Here is a 19,691-nt window from a genome sequence, read left to right as displayed (position 1 = left end):
CCTAGATCTATGCGGTCAGGGATTTTTGTCTGTTTTTGTCATTGTTGCATTGTTAACAGCTAAATGAGTACCTTGCAAATAGCAACTTCTCAAAAAACAAATGTTTGCTGAATGAATAAATTAGATATTCAATGACTACTAACTGCCAGATTATAATTACTTCTCTGCTGCAGTCAAGAATCGTTCTTCACTGAACACTACCATTAAACCATTCCATTTTTTAGTTTCTACTGCGGGGGGGTGGGGGTGGATATATCCATTGGACTATCCATGTGTTTATAATGCTAGATCACATTTGAGATTTAGAATGTTGTTAGCTTTGGGGATGATAGGAGGGCCAAAGCCTTTTCTAGAACTTGATTTGTGTTTGTACTGCCAACCATGGTGAATACTGATGGGAGGGGAGGCTAGAGCAAATGCACTGAATGAGAAATTAGGAATGTTTGTCAAGTGCCCTATGTATAAGTTTTGGGCCATTTGGAGGACAGAATACTTTCTCAATTCTATAATGACTTCAGAGGTAAGACAGTCTAATACAATGGAGAAATTCACTGTGCATCAGATGGGAGAGAAGTCTACGCCCTGCCCGGAGCAAAGACCATCACCCAGGAGGAGGACGCTGCCTACTGTTACATAGACTTGATCTCAATGTTACTCTCGGGTAATTTTTTTTAATTGTTAAAATAATGAACTGTAAATACCATAGCTATCATTAGAAATCAAACATAGTTTTTGATCTGGCATGGCTGTGTGAATGATTCTCAGTAGATATCTCTGTGGGAAAAGGAACAGCTTGAAGCAGCCTGACTTACTGAAAGATAGCTAGTTGATTTTAGAGAGCACTGCAGGACAATAGGGAATTACTCATTTGCTTTATACAAGTTATTAGCAGAAAAGCAATTTTATTTTTCTTTCTTCTATTCAGAGGGTTTTTTAAGGTGCTTTAGTTTCTGACGTTTCATTAGATCTTAAGCAGCGGCCAAGAGATGTTCTTACAACATGATGACAAAAACTATTGACTAATAATGTCTATTATAGGAGAGGATGTTAGAGTCTAGAAAACTTCAAAAATCTCTGCCTTCCCAGCATGACTCTCCTTCATAAAGGGCAGATGGTCTCACACATATATCTTCATAGCCACGGTGAAGATGACACACCTTTTATCCAAGCAAAATGATCAATTCTGATATCCAGAAACTGTGAGTGGCGATATGGAGTATACTTGAGACCACAAAGTGAAATTTATCCCCTAGTTGTCTAATAACATGCAAGAGCCTAAAAAGTATCACACATCCTTGATCTTAATTATGACATTTAACATCATTTTAAATTGTCATTTATATGTATATAAATGTGTGTGTATAATCTATATGTGTATGCATATATATATATATATATATATATATATATATATATTTACTTGACTAATAATTCACAAATGAATAAACATATTCAGGTGAATCTATAAAATGGAAACTTAATGAAAAAATACTAAAATACAATTTGTTGAAATTATTCTAATTTAAACAATTGTGTCATGATTAAAGTCTAAGAAATCACGGTTGTAGTATATGCACAAAGCTTAAATGCATAAATTTAGTTAATTCAATTCAGTCCAATATTATATTCCTGATCTGATAAAAACAGTGACAACTATGAAGTTGAACTTCCGTCTGATCTTTCTAACCACTTATGTTTGAATTTTCTAGCTCCTGGGGGAAAATACATTCCAGAAATACTTGTATTAGCTTTCCATAACATCTTTATCTGTAAAAATAACAAGGGCAAGGCAGAGCCAAGGTCCGTGGGATTTTATCTTGTCAAGCTGATGGTAACTGCTAAAGACTTAATTTACATTCTTTACCTATTAGGTCTGGGCAATCATGTCCAATGGGACTATGAGAAATTGAGCAAGAGACAGTTAGCAAGCCATGGCAAAGAAGATCTCAGAGATGGTCAACATCTAGACATCCTGCTACCCCGTTCACTGTGCTGATTGTGTGTTCACAACAATACTGTGCATGAGCCCTACCCTAAATTTGGTTCAGACGTCAAGACTGATGATGCCATATTTTTACCAAGAGAGTATGGAAAGGTTCATTACTCACATAATGACATTTTATAGAGAGAACAGTGCTGGCTCTCAAGCTGGTTCACAAAATGGCTTGAGAGATCTGGGTAAGGAGAATGTCTTAGTTTTCATGATGGTTAGGAAATGGGATTCATCTGAGGGTTCGTACTCTAACTGGGGCTTATATGGATTAAACTTCCTGCTGGCACCAAAGGAGGGAGAACCTGGGCTTTCTTATCAGCTTGGCAGATTTGGGGCCAAAAGGAATAGGGGAGTGGTTGAGCTTGAAATTGTCAGTAGTCAAAAATCAAAAATGAATTTAGACTCATTATTATACTTAGCCGACTACAGTTCTTTTTATTTTCTTTCCCATTCCAACTCCAAAGATTCAATTCATGATGAACAAGTTCAGCACAGCAACACAATATATCACATCATAAATCAAACCATTTCTCACTATCTCTGAGAGGAGAGACCATCCATGTCACTATTGATTGGCTCTCAATTGGGCTACATAACTGGTCTCAGTTTTCTCTTTAGACCTCCTAAGACCAAGCAAAGCTTAGCAATCAAAGCAATCCAGCATAGTGTAGGAAAGAGAAAAAACGACAGGTAGTTAAAGTAGGAAATATTGTAACACATAAATTAGATGCTTATACAATTGTTGGAAGGCTCTGAGGGATGGGTTCTAGGCTGGGTCATAAGAAATTACTTCTAGAAATACAGAAATGACTCAACAAATGAGCTACAGCCTCAGAGTCATTACTAAAGCTACGCCATAATTAACTGCATACCACCAATTCTCAGAAAACGGCTGAGATAAAGAAATAAAAAAGTGACCCATATAAAGCACTCTTTTAGCATATTTTCTAGAACATGGTAATAATGATGGCTTGTTTTTGCTATGGTAGATTTTGCTGGAGAGTGATGTTAATTCATATACATTTTTTATGTGGCCATAAAAGTTTATAATTCTTTGTGATATTCTTCATGATTTTCAAAACTCATTCCCCATAAACTGAATTATAACCCAAGTATTAAGAGAAACAGCATATTGGAACATATTTAGTGTCCTCATATACAAAAATAAAAAAGGTTTTGAAATTAAAATTTGAAAGCAAAATGTCCTCACCTTCCATAAGACAATGACGGGCACTCAAATCCAAATCTTTATACATTGTTTAAAATCGTACATGTCAACATGAAAAGCAAATAAATCCATATATCACCAATGTCTAGAGCATCAGTGGAGACATGGACTACTTCTAATTATAAGTAGTCAGATATACAAACTTTCTGAAACAATCAGAGACATAGAGTTTTTTTTGTTTTTTGTTTTTCCCTTAAACAATTGGCAAAAGTAAATGAAAGAATATAGACTCTGGTCTTGCATATATAATTATTCTACTTGAATTTTTATGCTAAAAATTGCATATTAGCCATATTCTATAGACTATACAATTTGTAACAGTACTTCCTAAATATCAAATTTTAATTTACTTTAATAAAACCAATAAAAACAGCTATTTCTCGGAGCACTTTGAGTGACTTTTCTTGAAAAAATAAAATAATTTTGAAGAATTGTTCAAATTGTCTTGCTTGGAGACAATTGCTAAAATTTTCAGAATAGTCATTTTTCTATCTTTTATAAAAGCAGGTGTGAATTACATGCACACTTAATGACCAACAGTCATCGAGATATAGAAGTGTGTTTTTTTTTACTGAATATCATATTTTTAAAAATTTTTCTATAATTTCAGATATTGTGGCAGATTATAGCTTGTGACCAAGTAACTAGCCACCCTCCATAAAAAATATTTGTGAACTTCTCAAGTCTTTAATAACCATCTAAATTACCAATTCCATTAAGAAAATTGCATTTTTCTTGATACTTAAAGATATTTCAATTTTGAAGTTTAATTCCTAAACTCTGAGCAAGCCAATGATAATTTCATGTTGAAAAAAATCACATTTTATAAGACTGTGTTCTAGTCTCATGAACAAAGGAGTGTAGAAAACATGTTCCATGATCAATGTGAATTCTAATGCAATTGAGGTTCAGAAATATGTAGGCACATTCTGATATCCTCATAGCTAAAGCAATAATAAGGCTGCTGATAAGGACAAAATGATGTTACTTAAAACAGAGAAGGGAATGAACTCATTACAAGAAGGCCTACTTCCAGAACTTTACACAACCTACACAGAGAGTTAGGAGCCACATCTGATGGGAGATATGTGGAAGCATCCTTTCTGATAAGCTAAGTCGATGAGAAACTTCACACTACTTTCCAGGAGGGCGGGGGTTATATAACATATAGTAAAGCTGTGCATCAATATAGTGCTATGGCTTTGGGTACAGTTGGCACTCTACCTCTTTCTCGCCCGTGATATCCATCAAGTTATTTGATTCTCACTGGTTCTTTGTGTCTGCAGTATGAAATAAGAAGACTAATACATCAGGAATGAGTTGTGAGGATTAAACAAAAATAATCTGTGTAAACCCTTTAACATAATGGCTGGTATATAGAAAACTTAGTAAATGGTAGACTGTGGTAAGAGTGTTTCATTTGGGAGTTATAGTAGTTGAGTACGCTTTCTTCATGGAAAGGAAATTAGTGCTATTCTAGTTTTAGCATAATCATTTTCTTAATTCTATTTTAATTTAAACATATTTTATTATACTTTGAAGTTAAATATTCTTGTTATGTTTACTGTTATTCACAGGCAGATGTCTTACTTGTGCTATATTCAAAAGAAGTTGTGGTGTTTATTTTTTCTTTTCTTTTTTTGCTCTGAATACCTCTGTTATCATGAGAGACTTAATTTTTCATTGCTTTGTGATTGTCTTCAGCACAGTCTAAATGTAATTTAGGCACTGCATCACGTCAATAGTTATAGAGTATATTGCATTTTATGGTCTCATAATGAAATGCAAGCATATGTAATCTAATAAATTTAATTTGGAAGAAAAACACACAGGCACAAATACACAGTGCTGCTTTATATGGTCCCAAGGAAATGTTTCCTGCTTCCAAACTAGCAACTGAACATTGGTGACAGTCAAAATAGTAGGAGACTATTAATTATCTTCTGTGTCACAAATGGAAAAATAATGAACCCAAGGTTGTGAATAATTAAGCTACGTCTAGATTACTAATGATGGACTAATATTGCTAAATAGTTTCACTGAATACAAATGGACATGATGGACACATGCTCAGCTTTTGGCCTATTTGAAATTCCAAGTAACTTACATAATTCTATTCTGGATTCCAAGATACTCTACTGGCAGATGTATAAGGGTGCCAGAGAACCTTACAATAAGAACAGCCGTTTTCCCTTATAGAAGAATATTTAGGTTGGTGCAAATGTAATTGCGGTTTCAAATGTTAAAAATAATTGCAAAAACCGCAATAACTTTTGCACCAACCTAATATATAGCCAAACCCTTAGTTATCAGCTACTGCTATTATCAGCAGAGTCGGTTCGTTTTGGGGCAAAGTTGATTGATTCTCAGTTAAAGAACTAATTTTGCCCTGAAGGGTAGTCATACTTATTCTTGAAGATGGAAACTACTCTGGCATAATGGGTTACATAATTCTTTTATACTCATTATATTATTTACACTTTAAAATAATAGCATGGAGGTAGAGAACAAAAGCTTTATTATTCCTACGTTAACATATGGAAACCAGATCTCAATAAATGGCATATATAATATCTTAGTTTCCTCCACAATCAAAGAATGAATTTGGAATATAAGACTAAGCCTCCTGAGCCCATTCCAACTTTATTTCTTCTCTTGCCTTTATCACAGCTAACAAACACTAGACAACTTTGTTAGGTGATGTCAGAAAATATGTCACAAATTTCCTATTGTTTATCTCTATCATATTTTCAGTTCTTCTGTCATCAACCTTTTTTATGGGACAATCACAGATAACCAGATTTATAATGAGAACATTTTCTAATACAAAGAATCTGTTGGAACCTTTCAGTATCTGAATGTAGCAGCTGTCTCTGGTACAGTCCTTGCTCTTTCAGCTTATAACAGATGATGTCCCTCTTTACTGACCTGCGGTACTAGAAAAATCATAATGCCACAAAACACCAGCTACCGGTTTGTCTTGCTAACACATTCTGATCTTTTTGACCCCACTACTTTAAGTTATTACTGTTAATAAGCTACGTATTTAACATTTTGATGATAAAGAGTAGTAGCAGCTTTCAGGTCAATTTTCCCCTGATGAATCAGAGTTGTGTATGGTTAGAGGTTTCTTCTCCTGAACAAATCCTCCTAGGATCTGAGAAACACAAAAACAGCCTAAGTATTACCTATACACTTTTTTTCTTCCCTTTAGTAACTAGAATAGAATACAAAGAGAAACGAAAAATGAAGGTCCTTTTTATTTTGTTTCTCGATCCTAAAACAAGTTGTACACTTCCTAACCTGCATCCTAGGCTCCTAACTTAATGAGGAAGGAACACTGATGTCCTCCAAGCACAGCAATCTGTATCAGAAAAGCAAGGGACGTGCACACTTGTCCATGTGACCAAAAGATATTCCACATCAGACAGGTCCACCACAGCACCAAATCTCCTTCTTATTAAAATAAAAGCAATCTATCCAGATTCTTAAATTGCATTAAATCCTCTCTTAAATCAAGCTCTACTCTTATGTGATCTCTGCATCTAAGGAAAGAAAGGATAAGAAAGGGCACTAACAAATATATATATATGCATTTCAAAAACATGGGGTTGATTTTCTTAATACTTCTCCAAGGAACGTTACTTTAACTATTTCTAACCTTATTCAGTCTCTATATTGGTTCTACACATTCCAGTGTTATTAACCCCATCTTGTGGTCTTATATGTAACACCTTCTCTTATGCTTTATAACTACTTTCAAATCCACCAGTAGGACACAGAGTCCACACTGGTATTTACTTTACACTGAAAAACAAAACAAAACAAAACAAAAAAACTTTACCTTAGCCTGCAGCCTACTGTTAACTTAAAAAATACATTTTCCTCGGCCTTTTTGGAAGAATGGCAATGAACACAGCAATTATTTCAGTAGCAAAAACAAAAATTACCCTCATACATCTATATGGCACATAATATTTGACGGTGTCTGTTATAAGTGCTTTCCAAATAGTGACTAAATTATTTTTTATAACATCCTTTCAAGATATTCACTATTATTTCAATTGGACAAACAGGAAACTAAGGAACGGAGAGGCTGAATAACTTGTTCAAGTTCATCTAAATAATAAGCAGTACACTGAGAATGAACTCAGGAACTCTCCCTCAGGGCTATACTCTAAACCAGGATACCACACTCTAAATGACATATGCATCTATTTAGGATTTCAAAGCCTACAGACTGAAGAATTTTCTAAATATCTGAGGAAGTACTTTATAATAGGATTTAGCACTTTCTGATTTTTTTTCTACAGATTCAGTTCTATCTCCATCAAAATCTCAGCAAGTTTTGTTAAACAAATTGACAAGTTGATTTCAAAATTCATCTGGATCTACAAAGGAAATGGAGTAGGTAAAATAATTTTCTAAACACAATAAAAGTTGAAGGACCTTACTTCAGAATTTATTATTAGGTTCGTGCAAAAGTAATTTCAGTTTTTTGCAATTATTTTTAACCTTTTAAATTGCAATTACATTTGCACCAACCTAATATAATGCCACTGTAAACAAGACTGTGTGGTATTGTGAATACAGAGATGTAGATCAATGAATAGACTAGAGAACTCATGAATAGTGGCACACATTCACTCTCAATTGATTTTCAACAAATACGCAAAAGTAATTTAGTGTATAAAAGAGAGTCTATTCAAGAAAGGATATCAAATCCCCTGGACATCTGTATGAAAAATAATTACCTTATCCCTTACCTCACATCATACAAAACATTAACTTGAAATTGATCATGAACCAAAATTTAAAGCTAAATGTATAAAAGCATCTTTATGGCCTTGGGGTAGACAAAGATTTCCTAACATTATACAATAAGCACTAACAATGAAAGAAGAAAATTAATAAACTGGAAGTTGTCATATATAATTTATAAATAATAGTTGATGTATTTGATACTAGAATTCATCAAAATTTAAAAAGTCCTGATTTTTGTAAGATATGTTCAAGAAAAATACGAGGCACAGACTGAAAATTATTAGTTATATGTTACTATAAATTATTAAATATATATTACTATTATTTATAAATTACATATGATAAAGGACTTGTATCCTGCATATATTATATATAATGTATATGATATAGATTTATAAATAATTAATGGGACACGACACAACATCTTAAATATGGGAAAGAGCCCAGTATAGCAATTTTACAAAACAAAATATAAAAATAGCCATATATACCTGAAGACTACTTAACATTATTATTCATTGGGGGAATGCAAATTTAAACAACTATATACCTATTAGAATGGACAAAATTGAAAAGAAATATAATATCAATATTGGCAAAGATGTGGAACAATTGGAACTCTCAAATATTGTTGATGGGAATGTAAAGTGACATAACTACTTTGGAAAACAGTTTGGCATTTTTTGAAATTTGAATATATACTTGCCATATAGCCCAACCAGCCGACTATAAGGTTTTTATCCTAGAGAACTGAAAATATAGGTCTACACAAAGACTTTACCATGGATTTTCCTAGCAGCTTTATTCTCAGTTCAGAACTGAAAACAGCTTAAATGACCATCAATAGGTGAATGGATAAATAATTTCTGGTATAACTAAAGAATGAGATACTTCTCAGTAACATGAAATAACAAAATACTGATGCATGTAACAATGTGCTTGACTCTCAGAAAGATTATGTTGAGTGAAAGAAGCTGGATACATTAGAATAAGACTATACACTTCCATTTATATCAAATTATAGGACACACTGACCTAATTTATGGTGACAGGAAATCAGTGTCTGTCAGGGACCAGACTGAAGTTGAATTGATAGAAAACAGTCAGAGGCATATGTGGTGATACAAATATTCTGTACCTTGATTATGATTTTGTTTATATAGGTGATTATAATTGTCAAAAATCAATTGAACTTTATACATAAAATGAGTGCACTTATTGTATGCAAATCATCTCTCAATTAAATTGGTTAAAACTGTACAGTGAAGAACTATAGAAACACTAAGTGGAACACAATAAAGAGGCAAAAAAAAAAGGAGGTCAGAAAGTTACTATGAATTGACTTAAAACATAGCACTTATTTTGATGTATATAATCAGATGGATTCACCCAATTTCCATACAGTTGACACCTGCAGTGGGATAGCGTGACTGGATGAAGTACTCACAACAGTGTCATTACAATACTTTTTCCTTTAGTTAGTTTCCCAACTTCATTTCAGAGTAACTTGAAAAGAGCAATTGACAGAAGCAATCTCTCTCTCACTGATGACAGTTTAGCTAAACTCGTCCACAATAGCTCTTCCTTGGCATCCATTTTGTGTGGCTTGGCAGCCTGTAGGGGCCTCTAATTTACAGTAGCCCCTCCTGCTAGAGCATGCCCTAGACAACAGTCCGCAGAGTCAAAGGTAAGTATAAGTTCCTGATATGACTACCCCAGTTCTCCTTATGATAAATAGTCTCCCCGGGATCCCAGTTCTTCACCTTGTGCACCCTTAGATAAGACCTTCACAGAGCATACCACAACCCCACTCTTTTTGCTTTGAACTGACCAATTCAGCTTTGGCCTGTTTTTCCCAAAGAACTTCACCTGGGGAACCTAATAAAGGCATGTGCCCCAAGTCCTGCTGCATGCCCACTGCCCACCCCCCCCATTTCTTGATTCCCCCATGTGGACCCTCAAGGTATGCTCTGAACCTCCTCTAAGTCCAGTGAGTAATAAGCTTCTCTATTTCACTTTCCCTTTGGTTCTTCTCTTGAACCATGGCTCACCATAGAACAGGACTCTGCGAGGCTCTATATGTTAATTTAACAAGAAATCACAACTCTCACACAAACACACACACAAATACCTACACACACAACATACACTTCTAGATGCTTAGTGAATTTGTTTATGAATGGAGATAAAACAAAGAATATGAGCAACTAAGCAAGGTGAGGAAGTTCCTTTGATATCAAAATGTTGAGAAAGAATACTACAAAGCATATCTCCAGTTCTACATATTCATTAAGTAAAATATTGGGCAAGAATAACTGGCTTTGGTGGTTGTTTCCTTAGAAACAGATATTAAATGCAGATTATCTCCAAGAACATTCAGCAAATACCCAAAGCCATGTTGAGTATTGAAAGCCTAATTTTTTCTTCAAATACCCATGTCTTCTGTATAATTTATTACCTCTGAGCTGGACTAATAATTTAACCAGAGTAAACAAATTTCAGTCAAATTATTTCTCTAAAGTTAGAAATGACATGTCACTGCTGCTGTTTCCTTCTAGAAAAAAAGTGAAGAGATGCTTCACAAAAAGAGAAAGTATAAGGTACCTGTAATTGTATTTAGTTTAGCCTACTCCCTTTGCGAGTAAGAAAACTGGCACTCAGGGGAAAGAAATCAAGAAGGTTGTGTTTGATAGAAGTAATGTAATTTACCTAATGGCATATATTATTACCGGAGCTTATTTCAGAATACAAATCTTCTGAGTTCCAGTTTCAGTATTCTTTTTATCATAGCTTGAAATACAGGTTACTAGGAAAATAATGTTTTCTTGTTTTCTAGAATAACCAGTCCTTCAAATATATTACTGTATTTTCTACAACACTCACACCAAAGCCTTACTTAGAAAATTCTTTGCACATATTTCCTTTGCATAATGAATTTACTGAATATTCCCACTTGCATGATATTCTTGTAAATGAAATTTGGTTGATATTGGCCTTCCTCCATGTTGTTAACAAATTAAGTCTTTGAGATTCTCTTCACAAGCATATATGGTCCAGGAAGTAACTGTGTATCTGGGAATTTGTAATTCTCAATGTTAATTGCTTAGATTCAGTGAATCCAATGTTGAATGGGGTACAAATTTCTAAAGTAATTTAAAAAATTAAAGAAAAAATTTGGTACTCCTCAGAGCATACATTATTATTTTTAATAATTTTAACCTCTTTCATTGTAGGAATGAGGAAGATAAGACACAGGCTTTTGAGGACATTCTCATCCTTGCTTATCTAGAGAACAACCTATATATTCTAGGTCAGTGGTTGTATTGACAACACTAAGGACTTTCCATCTTATACAAGTTGTCATATTTGTAATATGTTGTGTAAATGTGAATAAGGAAACTCTACCTTGTACTTATTATTTCTTACCGATTCTTGAAGAAAGGTAATATTTTTATCAGTGAATTGGAAAGAAAACATCATTCATTAGTGATAGATACATAAATATTATGAAGTTCCTCCACTCACTTAGCATAGAAAATGAACTCTTTTCAACTCTCTACGTATATATGCTATATATAAAATTTATGCTTAGGGGATTTTTGAATTAACGATAGAATTTGTAAGAAAAATGTCTATGGTATTTGTAATAGGCTGTGCTTGTACCAACTGCAGTAACTGTTTCATGTTAGTGACAAGCTAAGAAATAGATGATTTGCCATAGCATTTTTCTTTTTCTAAGTATTTCATTTTGAAAGAGAGTAGAAGCTTCTATATTTCATCAAGAATGGAATTGAAATTTTTTTTTTTTTTTTTGCTACATTCATTGCAGAAAAGTCTCGACTAATTCTGGTGAACCTGGTAACTCTGGTGTTTTATTTACAACTAATCTTAGAATATCATTATAATTAAAAATATGTATAATGTTATAGCAATATATTTAAGTTTCCATCTCTACCAGTATAATTTTAGATTCTTAAAAAGTAAAAAATAAAATAAAATAAAAACATATTTAATGATCTTTTTTAAACAAAGGTCCTGTACATATAAAATATGTAATACTTTTCCCAAAAAACTCTGGGTATACATGTGGGTATTTGCAAAACAAAATGCTTTACAAAATTGAGTCAAATTCCACTACATTGTGGAGTAGTTTGTTATACAACCAATACTATCTGAAATATTATCTGTCTTCCCCAAGTGACCGCAAGTTCTATTAGGCAGGACTTTATATGCCTTGTTCTTTTTATATCTCCAGTACCTAGGAAAGTGCCTGACACAGAACAGATTTTAAAATATATAAGGTCTGACAATTAAGGTAATGAAACTGTTGCAATAATATTGCTAAACTTTTTTGTTATCAGAGGGATTATTCATTATGAATATGTACCAACTGCACAAACAGTTAACCAAGTTTACTATTTGGAAGTGCTGAAAAGGATGCATGAAAAAGTTAGACGAAAATGACCTGAACTTTTCACCAACAATTCATGGCTCTTGCATCAGGACAATGCACCAGCTCATATGGCACTGTCTGTGAGATAGTTTCTAGCCAGTAAACAAATAACTGTATTGAAATATCCTCCCTACTCACCTGATCTGGCTCCTAATGACTTCTTTCTTTACCCAAAGATAAAGGAAATATTGAAAGGAAGACATTTTGATGACATTCAGGACATCAAGGGTAATATGATGACAGCTCTGATGGCCATTAAAGAAAAAGAGTTCTAAAATTGCCTTGAAGGGTGGACTAGGTTCTGGTGTTGGTGCAGAGCTTCTTAAGGGGAGTACTTCAAAGGTGACTGTAGTGATATTCAGCAATGAGGTATGTAGTACTTTTTCTAGGATAAGTTTGTGAACTTATTTGTTTGACCTCGTATATTATGGGTGAATGGAGGATGACTGGCCTGTACAGAATGCCCATAACATTATTATTAATGATGGCCAAATAACTGGAAATCACAAAAATGTTCAACACTAGAATAGATAGATAACTGTATACTCTTTGAATAAAATATTGTAACATTGAAATATATAAAGTATAGCTATGTACAGAAATGTGGAAGCATCTCATGAATCTAGACATAAGTATCTCTGATCAACTAAAGTTGCTGTCACTAATTGAAATAAGAAGAGAGAGTTGGGGTGAAAATATAAGGATCTTGGATTTTGCCATACTGGTTTTAAGATGCCACGTAAACACTCAAATAAAATGATGTGTAAACGGAAAGGAACAAGCTTAGGAGACTGAGACAGCATCAGTGACCTAAGGGCAAGTTAAACAAAGAAAGTGCTTCCAGAAGGAATGATGGATAATGCATGTCTAATGGGTCAGGTGTATCTCAGTTCACTTCAGTGATAGGTAGTGCTTACATGTATTAAGATAAAACAGTCATCACTTGTATAAGGCATGGGAGAGCGATGTCCTCAAGGGAGAGGCAGATTTCAATACCAGCAAAAAGGTGAAAGGAATTCTCTAAGAAAGTGTTGAGATACAGGGTGTTTTGATAGTAGAACGCATATCACAAAGGAAGAGGAGAAGGCCCAGAAGACAGATAAGATTAGGTAATGCATATGAGAATCATGGGCTTCTTTGAATGACAGGAACAAGCAGGGAGAAAGGCATGCTGAGATGAGGCCTGCTGCTTGTTCTTCACTCCTGCCAATATTGATGGTTGGGGTGGGAATCAAAGGTATCGGGCTTTTGGGTGCCCCCATCTCATCTATGCTTATAAACATTGCTTACATGCTTTTTTGTAGCTGTCTCCACTCCGTTTCAAAAATATTTTTCTTCTGTTTTCCCTCCTACACCTAGCTCAGGTATCAGTTCTTCTAGAAAAATATTCCTCAACTGACCCAGACTTTCCCAATCTGAGCTGTGTCATTTTTCTCTGCTTGTATATCATAAATCATAGCAAATATTTCTTTCTTTCTTTCCCATAGGATTGCTAAATCCACTGAACATGCTTGAAAACTGCTTTATCTCCACGTCATCAATACCAGGCACAGAAGAGGCCACTTTTTAAATGGAAGAAAACTCATTTTAGTAATGTTAATTAAGAAGGACATAATTGGATTTTTAATGAAACTTGTACAACTGCATAAGGATCTCTCTGTTTAGGTAACTTTCAAGTTAACTAGCATAAATATTGGGAAAAAGTGGTTATCTAAGAAAGAGTCACAGTCTGTAGAAATAATTCAAGAAAACTTGAATTTCATTATGGAATGAGGTTTGCACAAGATATCAAGTCACAGATAGGCTCTAGGCTGCTTTTCAGTCAAGAAGTAGAATAAATAATAGTTAATCTTAAAGCTTATTACAGCATAAAAAAATAATCTGCTCCTATGTGTCTTCTGTCATAGACAACGAGAGAGAGAGAGAGAGAGAGAGAGAGAGAGAGAGAGAGAGAGAGAGAGAGAGAAAGAGGAGAAAGGGAGGAAGGGAGGGGTGATTACCTTCAAACTGAATAAATTAATCAAGTATCAACTAAAGGCAAGTTGAGCTCAAGCTGAATGGAACTACAACATGACGGCATTGACTAATAACATAAGCCAACACACTTAGTCTAGATGTTTGGTGTTGAAGGATACTAATAAATTCTAATTAACAAAATCAGTTATATGTAATCATTGATTTACTCTTATCCACATGCTCCACTCTATTCTTTGAAGTACTATGCCATTACCCATCTAATTGTTTAAATAGTGGTCTGAGGAATGTATTCTTATTTTCAGTCTACTGATGAAAGCAGCAGCCATACCTGACTTGCCTTAAAACCTGCATGAGCTAAAGAGCAGATCCAAAACTTAAAGCCAGGCCTTTTGAATCCAAATTCAGAACCCTTCCTGCAAGACAGGAGAACCTACAAATGTATGCTTAGGGACACATTTGAGAAAAACTCTTTGAAAAATAATGAAATGTGGGTATTGTACAAATATACTAGAGTCCATCCTTGTATTCATGTTCAAAAGGAAAAAGAGTTAGATAATGAAAAGTAAAAGAAATTAAAACTGGTAAGTTTGATGCCAAACCCCGGCTGGATTTAAAAAGCATTGGTGAACAGTTGCTTTGATGGCGTTAGCATATGCTGTTAGATCAAAGTTACCTAATGTTGGTTTATCTAAAATATAAAGCAAACCTAAATATTATCCAATTTTATTATTCTACTTTTATAGTCTTTTCTTTTGCTTGGGGGTGGGGAAGTGTTATATATATAATGAATGTGAAAAAGGCATTTAATCATCAATATATCTTTGTGGCTAACATGACACTGGTTAAACTGTCATTGCAAGGGAGTACTGAGTAAGGCAGTAAGGACAATCTACAGTAAATCCTCCTAGAACAGGCCTCAAGGAGCAGTCCACGTACCTACCCTATAAGTCTGAAACACCTCAGAGGAAGAATGAATCCCAAGGTTAAATAAATGATTTGTATGACCCACTTTCCTAACAAAATCCTGACTTACTTTCTTCTGGAAGAGCTAAAACTGATTTTCATATGAGTTTGGTAGAACTGATTAATCTCTCGTACTTAACAGCATTTGAGCAAACTTAGGTAACGGAGAAAAATCACCTAAATGGTAAGAGCGAGTTGGGCATAGCTGAATTTCCAGTCATACTATTATTCTTCCCTCATAGTGTAATAAAATAATTAAAAAATGATTCTCATTTTCTTCAAAATGATTAACAACAAATGTAAGAGGAAAGAAAGGAAAAGCAACAGAAATCAGCCTTCCATTTTTAAGTATGGCAGATTCTTGATACAGGCACAGCTGCTGCTGTAGGCAAAGTCTATTACAAATGCAAGTAAACTCATTTCCCCCCGCATTAATTTCACACTGTTTCAGGAATAAATCACATGGTACTAGACCTTTTGGAGCTTCAAAGAAAGAACAGTGGCCTTCTTAGATTACTGGCCACAGCAAAGATATGTTTAGCATTAGTCTCTATTCCATTTTGAATTATGGGTTTCTTTCTCCTTTATAAAGATGGTGTTAAGATTAGATTTGTCATAATCATGATAATTTATATAAAATTACTCACAGCATAGTTTTTATCAGAGTAAGAAATTTGGAGGACACAGCAAAATGAATCATGTTAAATTCAATAAAAGGTACTATACCTATTCAAATACTATCTCTCTATAGAATTTAGACTTTATCAGAGGTAAGGACATGGGCTTTGAAGGCAGGAAGTTCAGGTTCAAATTCCTGCTCCTTCACAATTAAGTGACTTTTGGGAAGTGACATAATTATTTTTAGTCTTCCTTCTTTGTAACAGAAAGAGAAGAAGAGAAGGAAATGAAAGCAAAAGAAATGAAGAGAAAAGAAAAAGAAAAGAAAAAACATAGTTATGTATGCGTATATTGACCAATTTATGATTTGTGGTATTCTTTTTTGACATTTAATTGTTGCCATCTATTCAGTTCTTTTTTATTTTATTTTATTGGGGTGACAATTGTTAATAAAATTACATAGAATTCGGGTGTACAATTCTGTACTATATCATCTATAAATCCCATTGTGTGTTCACCACCCAGAGTCAGTTCTCCTTCCATCACCATATATTTGACCCCCTTTACCCTCATCTCCCACCCCCCACCCACATTACCCTCTGGTAACCACTAAACTATTGTCTGTGTCTATGAGTTTTTGTTTCTCATTTGTTTGTGTTGTTCTTTTGTTGCTTTTGGTTTATATACCATGGATCACTGAAATCATATGGTTCTCCACTTTTTCTGTCTGACTTATTTCGCTTAGCATTATACTCTCAAGATCCATCCATGTTGTCACAAATGTTTCTATATCATCTTTTCTTACCGCCGAATAGTATTCCGTTGTGTATATATACCACACTTCTTTATCCATTCATCTATCGAAGGACATTTTGGTTGTTTCCATGTCTTGGCCACCGTAAACAAAGCTGCAATGAACATTGGAGCACAGGTATCTTTATGTATAAATGTTTTCAGATTTTTGGGTAGATACCCAGGAGAGGGATTGCTGGGTCACATGGTAATTCTATTCATAATTTTTTGAGGAACCTCCACCCTGCCTTCCATAGCGGCTGCACCAGTCTGCATTCCCACCAAGAGTGTATGAGGGTTCCTTTTTCTCCACAGCCTCTCCAACACTTGTTACTATTTGTCTTGTTGATGATAGCCATTCTGACTGGGGTGAGGTGATATCTCATTGTGGTTTTTATTTGCATTTCTCTGATGATTAGTGATGAGCATTTTTTCATATGTCTATTTGCCATTTGTATGTCCTCTTTGGAGAAATGTCTCTTTAGGTCATCTGCCCATTTTTCAATTGGGTTTGTTGTTTTTTGTTGTTGAGTTTCATGAGTTCCTTGTATATTTTGGATATTAGCCCCTTACTGGAGGCACTGTTTGCAAAAATCTTCTCCCATTCAGTTGGTTGCCTCTTTCTTTTGTTGATGGTTTCTTTTGCTGTGCAGAAGCTTTTAAGTTTCATATAGTCCAATCCATTTATTTTAGCTTTTACTTCCCTTGCCTTTGGAGTCAAATTCATAAAATGCTCTTTGAACCCAAGGCCCATAAGTTTAGTACCTATGTTTTCTTTTATGCAGTTTATTGTGTCAGGTCTTATGCTTACGTCTTTGATCCATTTTGAATTAATTTTGGTACATGGTGACAGATTGCAGTCCAGCAGTCCAGTCTTTTGCACATGGCTATCCAAATCTCCCAGCACCATTTATTGAAAAGGCTGTCTTTTCTCCATTGTATGTTTTTTGCTTCTTTCTCAAAAATTAACTGTCCATGTTTATGTGGTTTTATTTCTGAATTTTCAATTCTATTCCATTGGTCTATGTGTCTGTTTTTCTGCCAATACCATGCTGTTTTGATTATTGCAGCCCTGTAGTATAAGCTAAAGTCAGGGAGTGTGATACCTCCAGTATTGTTCTTTTTCCTTAAGACTATTTTGGCTATTCGGGGTCTTTTGTGGTTCCAAACGTACCTGATGATTTTTTTGTTATATTTGTTTAAAAAATGCCATTGTGATTTTGATGGGGATTGTATTAAATCTGTAAATTGCTTTGGGTAATATGGCCATTTTAACTATGTTGATTCTTCCCTTCCGTGAGCTCGGAATGTCTCTCCATTTCTTTGTGTCCTCTTCAATTTCTTTAAAAAATATCTTATAGTTCTCAGTGTATAGGTCTTTCACATCCTTTTTTTAAAGTTTATTCCTTGGTATTTAATTATTTTTGCTGCAATTGCAAAAGGAATTGTTTTTTGTATTTTTTTTTTTCTGAGATTTCATTGTTAGTATATAGGAATGCAATGGACTTTTGTACGTTAATTTTGTAGCCAGCAATTTTACTGTATTCTTTGATTGTTTGTAATAGCTTTTTGGTGGAGTCTTTAGGGTTTTCTATATATAGCATCATGTCATCTGCAAAGAGTGACAGTTTAACTTCTTCATTCCCAATTTGGATGCCTTTTATTTCTGTCTCTTGCCTGATTGCTCTGGGAAGGACTTCCAACACTATGCTGAAAAGCAGAGGTGATAGGGGACAACCCTATCGTGTTCCTGAATACAGAGCAAAGGGATTCAGTTTTTCACCATTAATTTTCTTCAATTTTTTGGAAGGGTTTCAGCAGGATTGGTATTAGATCCTCTTTGAAGGTTTGGTAGAATTCACTAGTGAAGCCATCTGGTCCAGGACTTTTGCTTTTGGGAAGGTTTTGGATGACTGATTCAATTTCGTTACTGGTGATCGGTCTGTTTAGATTTTCCAGTTCTTCATGGTGCAGTCTAGGAAGGCTATATGTTTCTAAGAACTTGTCCATTTCTTCTCGGTTATTGAATTTGGTGGCATATAGTCCTTCATAGTATTCTTGGATGATCCTTTGTTTTTCTGTGGTGTCTGTGATAACTTCCTCTTTTTCATTTCTGATTTGGTTAATTAGTGTCTTCTCTCTTTTTATCTTAGTGAGTCTAGCCAAGGGTTTGTCAATTTTGTTAATCTTTTCAAAGAACCAGCTCTTTGTCACATTAATTTTTTTCTATTGTCTTTTGTTCTCTATTTCATTTCGTTCTGCTCTGATTTTTGTTATGTCCTTTCTTCTGCTGACCTTGAGTCTCATTTGTTCTTCTTTTTTTAGTTCTTTAAGGTATAACGCGAGGTTATTTATTTGGGAGTTTTCTTGTTTCTTGAGATAGGCCTGTAATGATATAAATTTCCCTCTTAAAACTGCTTTCGCTGCATCCCAGAAATTTTGGTAGGATGTATTTTCATTGTCATTTGTTTCTATGTATCTTTTGATCTCTCCTCTAATGTCTTCTTTGACCTGGTCGTACTTTAAAAGTATGTTGTTTAATCTCCATGTTTTTGTGTTTTTTCCTGCTTTCTTTTTGCAGTTGATATCCAATTTCAAAGCCTTGTGATCAGAGAATATGCTTGGTATGATTTCGATCGTCTTCAATTTGCTGAGGCTGATTTTATGTCCCGATATATGGTCTATCCTTAAGAATGTTCCATGTACACTAGAAAAAAAAAAAATGTATAGTCTGATGTTTTAGGATGAAGTGCTCTATATATGTCAATTATGTCCATTTCATCTAATGTGTCATTTAGGGCTGTAATTTCATTATTTACTTATTGTCTGTTCTATTCAGGTCTTTTTTCCCCCCCGTTAAGTTGGATGATAAACAATTTGTTGAGAATAAAATGGTAAAAAGA

This window comes from Rhinolophus sinicus, chromosome 1, assembly GCF_057876585.1.
Source record: "Rhinolophus sinicus isolate RSI-liver-muscle chromosome 1, RSI-T2T, whole genome shotgun sequence".
Taxonomy (NCBI): Eukaryota; Metazoa; Chordata; class Mammalia; order Chiroptera; family Rhinolophidae; genus Rhinolophus; species Rhinolophus sinicus.
Note: the sequence above shows the minus strand (reverse complement) of the source record.